At 52.1% G+C, this 6,059-nt stretch overlaps 1 long non-coding RNA gene across 2 annotated transcripts; it reads left to right on the forward strand.

Annotated features, from left to right (window-relative positions):
* Positions 1 to 1,411: 1,411 nt before the first annotated feature.
* Positions 1,412 to 5,587, forward strand: LOC110255976 (uncharacterized). 2 transcript variants are annotated; one of them, XR_014820828.1, is made up of 3 exons: positions 1,412 to 1,491; positions 2,459 to 3,925; positions 4,146 to 5,587. It is a non-coding gene; the product is annotated as an uncharacterized LOC110255976 (long non-coding RNA). The 2 variants fall into 2 exon arrangements; XR_014820829.1 differs by having other exon boundaries at positions 2,459 to 3,640; positions 4,223 to 5,587.
* Positions 5,588 to 6,059: the final 472 nt, after the last annotated feature.

Consider the following 6,059-nt stretch of genomic DNA (forward strand, 5'->3'; position numbering starts at 1 on the left):
TCCCTTTTCATTTGTGCCATCAGCGCCCCTGGCTCAGAGTCTAACCAGATGCGGGGGCTCATGCCAAATATTCAGGACCTCAGTTTTCTCTTCCAGAAAATGGGGATGCTGCAAATGCTATAGCCCTCACCTAAAGTGTGTGGGTCTTAGAAGGGAGGTTACACCTGAGCATCATTTGAAAGCCATACACCACGCTGCAGGAGTAAGGGATTATCGCTGTTGTTCGAGGGTAAATTGACATTTACGCGGACTCATCCAAAGCATCTGGCTTTAGGCACAATTCTGGTTTAATGGTCCAGACTTCCACTCCCTTACCAGGTCGTCCTTCTCTCTGCCTCAGGACTCTTCCTAGCAGGAAGCGTTGTCAACAGAGAACTTTTGAAATGTGGGGGATTTTGCAGGGGAGAGCTAAACCGCCTTTTTAGAGCATATCAGACGTGCTGGAAGGTAACAGAGCCATCAAGTTAGGATCATTGGAGGAGACTTTGATAAAAAGACCAGTGGGCACATTGTGATAACGTTTGGGGCGCCATAACGGGAACACAGGACCCAGGATTAGGAACAGCTGGGTACCACTGCCATCCTGAGCCTGCAGTGCCAGATATGGAGCCGGTTACTGGAACCTGCAGGCAGAGATGACTGGAGGGTCCCAGAGAGGCCACAAAGGGGCAGCCCAGGAGCTGGGGAACCAGCCTCTCCCCACTGGCTCTCCTTCCATCCACTCTCCTGACGGAGCTCCTTTTGGTCCAGACTCAGCGGGAAGTCACGGGCTATGGGGATGCAGTGGGTCCAGCGCAAGCTGGGCCCACAGGAGAGCCTGCTGTGCCTTCTGATGGTGACAACCCGATGGAAAGTTCCACTCTGACACCCAAGCAGAGGAGAGATGCTCCTTTTCCTCCCTTTTCAGTGCTTTTTTTTTTTTTTTAATGGCCATACCCGCGTCATATGGAGGTTCCCAAACTAGGGGTCGAATGAGAGCTGCAGCTGACAGCCTACACCACAGCCCCAGCAACGCCAGATCTGAGCCGTGTCTGCGACCTACACTGCAGCTCACTGCAGTGCGGATCCTTAACCCAGGGGGAGGCCAGGGATCGAACCTGCGTCCTCATGGATACTAGTCAGACTCTTAATGGGCTAAGCCACAATGGGAGCTCCTCTACATTTTCTAATGAAGAACAGGAGTGGAATTAGACCCTCGAGGCTTTCTTTCAGGGAGCTTTCACCAGCATGGGGGGGATTTTCTGGTATGTTAGAGAAGTTAAAACAGCTTCAACGTTTATCACCTGTAACCTTCTGAGACGGCTCAAGCCTATAGACGCAGGACTCAATGGCACCAGCTGATCTTTGTTGAATGGAGCCCCACCCACCACTGAGCTGAAGGCCTTTTCTGCAGCTTTCTTCAGCCTCCCCAGGAATGCAGGAATTTCACCGCTTCCCCTGTTAAGCAGATAAGGACACCTAGACACCGAGAGAGGTGGAGGGACCAGCCCGGTAAGTGATTCCACCCCAGGCCCTGGCTTCACTGTGCCCTCTCTTTGAACCACCCAGCAGCCCTGGATCGGACACCCCTGGGACTGGAGGAGGAGACCTGGGCCCTTGGAGAGGCCTCTGTGCTCTGGGCGGCCACAGGCCAGGCAAGACACAATGTTTCAGAGTAAGGGTATCTGCGGGCTGGACAAAGGTTTTTCCTAAAGGGCCAGATAATGAAGATTTCTGGCTTTTCAGGCTATGCAGCCTCCATCCTCACCAGGGAGCAGCCCAAGCTGATGCCTAAATAAATATGCAGGCCCCGTTCCAATCAAGGTTTAGGAGCTCCCTAAACTAAACCAAACTATGAAAAGGAATAGGGGTGAATGTATAACAGGAAAAAAAAAAACTGGAAAAAAAAATATCAGTTTTTTTTTTTTTTTAGGGCCGCACCTGCAACATATGGAGGTTCCCAGGCTAGGGCATCTAACTGGGGCTACAGCTGCCAGCCTATGCCACAGCCACAGCAACGCCAGATCTTTAACCTGAGCAAGGCCAGGGATTGAAACCCGCGTCCTCATGGATGTTAATCAGATTGGTTTCCGCTGAGCCATGGCGTGAACCCCAAGATCTGAGTTCTTGACGTGGCTCAGTGGTAAGCAAACCTGACTAAGATGTGGGTTGGATCCTTGGCCCTGCTCAGTGAGTTAAGGATCTGGCACTGACATGAGCTGCGGTATAGGTCACAGACTTGGCTTGGATCTGGCCTGGCTGTAGCTGCGGCTGGCAGCTGAGGCTCTGATTTGACTCCTAGCCTGGGAATTTCCAGGTGTTGCCCTAAAAGAAAAAAAAATCTGAAGTTAACTAGGGGGGGGGAGATTACTTTATGAACACTGAAGATAGAATTTTTTAATATCGTTTTCGCATGTAATGAAATCACATTCTGGCTTTTATTTTTGCTGACTCTCTGAAACATGAAAATCATCCTTAGTTCGTGGGCCACACAAAAACAACCTGAGATGCCAACGCCTGGTCTAACTCAGCTCCCGGTCAAGTCCGAGTTTTCTGGAAACTGCATGGGGTCGTGCTGTTGGGTCGAGGAGGGTACTGTCGTAGGTTGAATTAGGTCCCTCCCACACCTGGTGTTTCAGAATGTGCCCTTATTTGGAAGGAGGGCCTCCCAGGATGTCCTTGAGATGAAGTCACACCAGGTTAACGTGGACCCTAAATCCAGGGACTGGTGTTCTTATAAGGAGAGGGAGGGACACGAAGATGGAGGCAGAATGGAGCCAAGCAACCACAAGCCCAGGATGCCAAGGATTGTTCTGGTCACCTGAAACCGGAAGAGGCAAGGAAGGATTCTGTCCTGGAACCTTTCAGAGGGGATGTATATGGCCCTGCTGACACATGGCTTTGGGACTTTAGCCTCCAGACCTGGGAGAGAATACATTTTTGTTGCTTTAAACCACCAATTGACAGTCACTTGTTAACGCAGCCCTAGGGAGCAAGTCATAAGCTTGGCTTGGAGCTTTGCGTCTTTTATCTCTGGGAGTTTCGGTTCAGTGGACTCGCAGAGGCTGGCAGAGGCCCAGGACCAGGCACCTCCCAGACCTCCGCCTCCCTTCCGCTCCTCCCCCCAGCAGCCTAAATTTTTCTAGAAAAGGGCCAGCCGGTGCTGGATGACATTGGCAACTATGGGAGGCTTGTTTTCCTGTTTCTCCCCAACATCCCCTCCTTTTAACTTGTTCCCACCTCTCACCAAGAGCCAAACAATCGTCATTCTCCGAGGTCAGGAAAAAGCCTCGCCCACCACCAACCTGCCAAATATTCATCACAGATGCTGGTGACGGGAACTCCAGGGGCCTCTCTCCCTCTGTGGCTGTCACTGGGTAAGCACAGGGGGTCAGGGGAGCAGAGGGGGTACAGCCAGGGACCTGCCTGCTTTCTGGGTCACGGCACCCTGTCTGGTCCATGGGCAGACCGGACAGGCGTCTAGCCTGGTGCCTGGGCCCACGCACCCTGGAAAGCCAAGGTTCCATGTTCCCCAGCTTCTACTAGGACCTGATAGCAACGCAAAGCATGCTTGCAGGACACCAAAATGCAATCAAGAACATATGTAAATATGAACAACAGTTCACACTTAGCCAGACACTCTCCTGAGCGCTTCACATCAGTGAATTCATTGGGTCTTACAAAGGCGAGAACTGAAACACAGGCCAAAGTAACCTGCCTCGGTGACAGGGCCAGGGTCTTTTTTTTTTCTTTTTTTTTTTTGCCTGTTTGTCTTTTTAGGGCTGCACCTGCAGCCTATGGAGATTCCCGGGCTAGGGGGCAAATCAGGCCACAGCAACACGGGATCCGAGCCGCATCTGCAACCTACACCACAGCTCATGGCAAGGCCGGATTTTTAACCCACTGAGCGAGGCCAGGGATCAAACCCACATCCTCATGGATGCTCGTCGGGCTCATTAACCACTGAGCCAGGATGGGAACTCCAGGGCCAGGGTCTTCAGTGACATCCTCAATGCCTGGGGACTGTCCAAGCCCAAACATTGCGTGTCCCAGCTGAGGAGAGCTCAGCACTCCTCAGGAGACCCCACTGGAAAACCTTCCCTGCCTCCCAGTCCTGGACGGCTTCTGTTCCTCTGTCTCTTCTCTGGAGAAAGTCGTTGCTGGAGTTCCCGTCCTGACTCAGTGGTTAAGGAATCTGACTAGGAAACATGAGGTTGCAGGTTCGATCCCTGGCCTTGCTCAGTGGGTTAAGGATCCAGCGTTGCCCTGAGCTGTGGTGTGTAGGTCACAGACTTGGCTTGGATCCCGAGTTGCTGTGGCTGTGGTGTGGGCCGAGGCTACAGCTCCGATTAGACACCTCGCCTGGGAACTTCCATATGCCGCATGGGTGCGGCCCTGGAAAAAGACAAAAAAAAAAAAAAAAAAAAAAAGGCATTGCTAAATTCAGGGCTCTTGGGATGACACTGAACCCTGGCCAGCAACCTCGGCATTGTTTACTTTAGTGGCCTGTGTTGTAGAGGGACTTGGCCAATAGCAGGGAAGATCCGGGAAGGCTCTAGAAGACTTGGATGGCTGGAGGTGGCGGGAAGGCAGAAAAGCCTCCTCAGAAGGAGCCCCTTTGTCATTTCTTGGAAGTAGATGCATCAGAGGGTGCGGGCAGAGGCGGTGGGCTGGTGGGGCGTCGGGGGTGGCTATGACCACATCTGTTTGCAGTTTTCCAGCCTGCCCCCCACCCCCACCTCGTCCTGCCTCTGTAATCAGCCAGCTGCCTGTGCTTGTCCAGCCCGGTCCTCCTGCCTAGACCAGTCCTGCAGACACGGGGGCTGTGAGTCAGAGCCCGGCTCATTTCTGCTGCCTTAGGGATAGGGGTGGACTTGTACCAGTCAGGACACCATGATTTTACCCCAAGGAGAGTTCCTGGGATCTGCCCCCTCCCCCCGCAGCTTTCCTCTGCATGCTCTGGACCAAGGTGCGGGGAGGGGAGGGGGGCACACACAGACGCGCTAGGAGTAGGTGACAAGGACATAAAGGCTGAGTGTAAGGAAAGGACAGCCAGGCACAGTGATTAGATGACAACTGACACCGGGCCTCTGAAGAGGGAGGCTCAGGAAGTGGGTCACTAGGAACCCAACAGCCTCTTCCAAGGAACAACTCTCACTGCTGCCAGGGGATTACGAGAGCCCAAGAGTTGCAGGTTCCTCCAATTCTGCAGGAACCCGAAATCTGCATTTTATGTGACTCCTCTTTATGCTTAAATATTAGCACCTAAAGTACATGTGTGTGTCTGTGTATCCACATATATAAATGCACAGACACACACCCAAAGCTTTGTTGTGGCTGATTGTGTCTTCCCCAAACGGTTGCTACAATACCTTCCATCTCCTGGGCTCTTCTGACAATGTAGCTTTGACACTCCTCCATGAAAAGGTGGAGTTGAGGTTCCCTAAACTTGCATCTGGCGGGGAGGAGCTTGAGACTACTGTAGAAGTGGTGCTACATGACTTTCAAGGCTACATCATTGATCAGGATTAAATGGTTCCGGCCCCCTGCTTCCCCCCACCCCCTGACAAAATGTGTTAAAAAAAAAAAAAAAAAAAAGAAAGAAAAAACAAAACAAGCCTCAGAAGCAACCAACTCTGCCAACACCTTGATTTTGAACTTCTAGTCTCCAGAACTGGGAGGCAGTACATTTCTGTTGCTGAAGCCATCCTGTGTGTGGTACTTTGTTATAGCAGCCCTAGGAAACTAATACAGTCACAAAAGTCCTATAGTTTCCACGTGGTTCTCTTGGGACACTTGATCTTGGCACTCAGCTGCCATCTTGGGAGGAAGCCCAAACCATCCCACGTGGAAGGGGTACACTTAGGTGTCCTGATTGACACCCCAGCTGGGAGCCCAGATGCAGCCAGCCTAAACCACCAGACACGTGAGTGACAACGATCCAGGTGATTCCAGCCCCCAGCCCTGGAGTCACCCTCAGTCTTCAAGTCTTCCCAGCTGAAACCCCTCCCATCATGGAGCAAAACAAGCCATTCTTTCTGTGCTCGACTCAAATCCTGGAGACCCGTAGAATCCAGAAG

This window comes from Sus scrofa, chromosome 12, assembly GCF_054392235.1.
Source record: "Sus scrofa isolate SSC_HxYL_T2T_F1_AM1 chromosome 12, Sscrofa_HxYL_maternal_Yorkshire_Landrace_v2.0, whole genome shotgun sequence".
NCBI classification, from domain to species: domain Eukaryota; kingdom Metazoa; phylum Chordata; class Mammalia; order Artiodactyla; family Suidae; genus Sus; species Sus scrofa.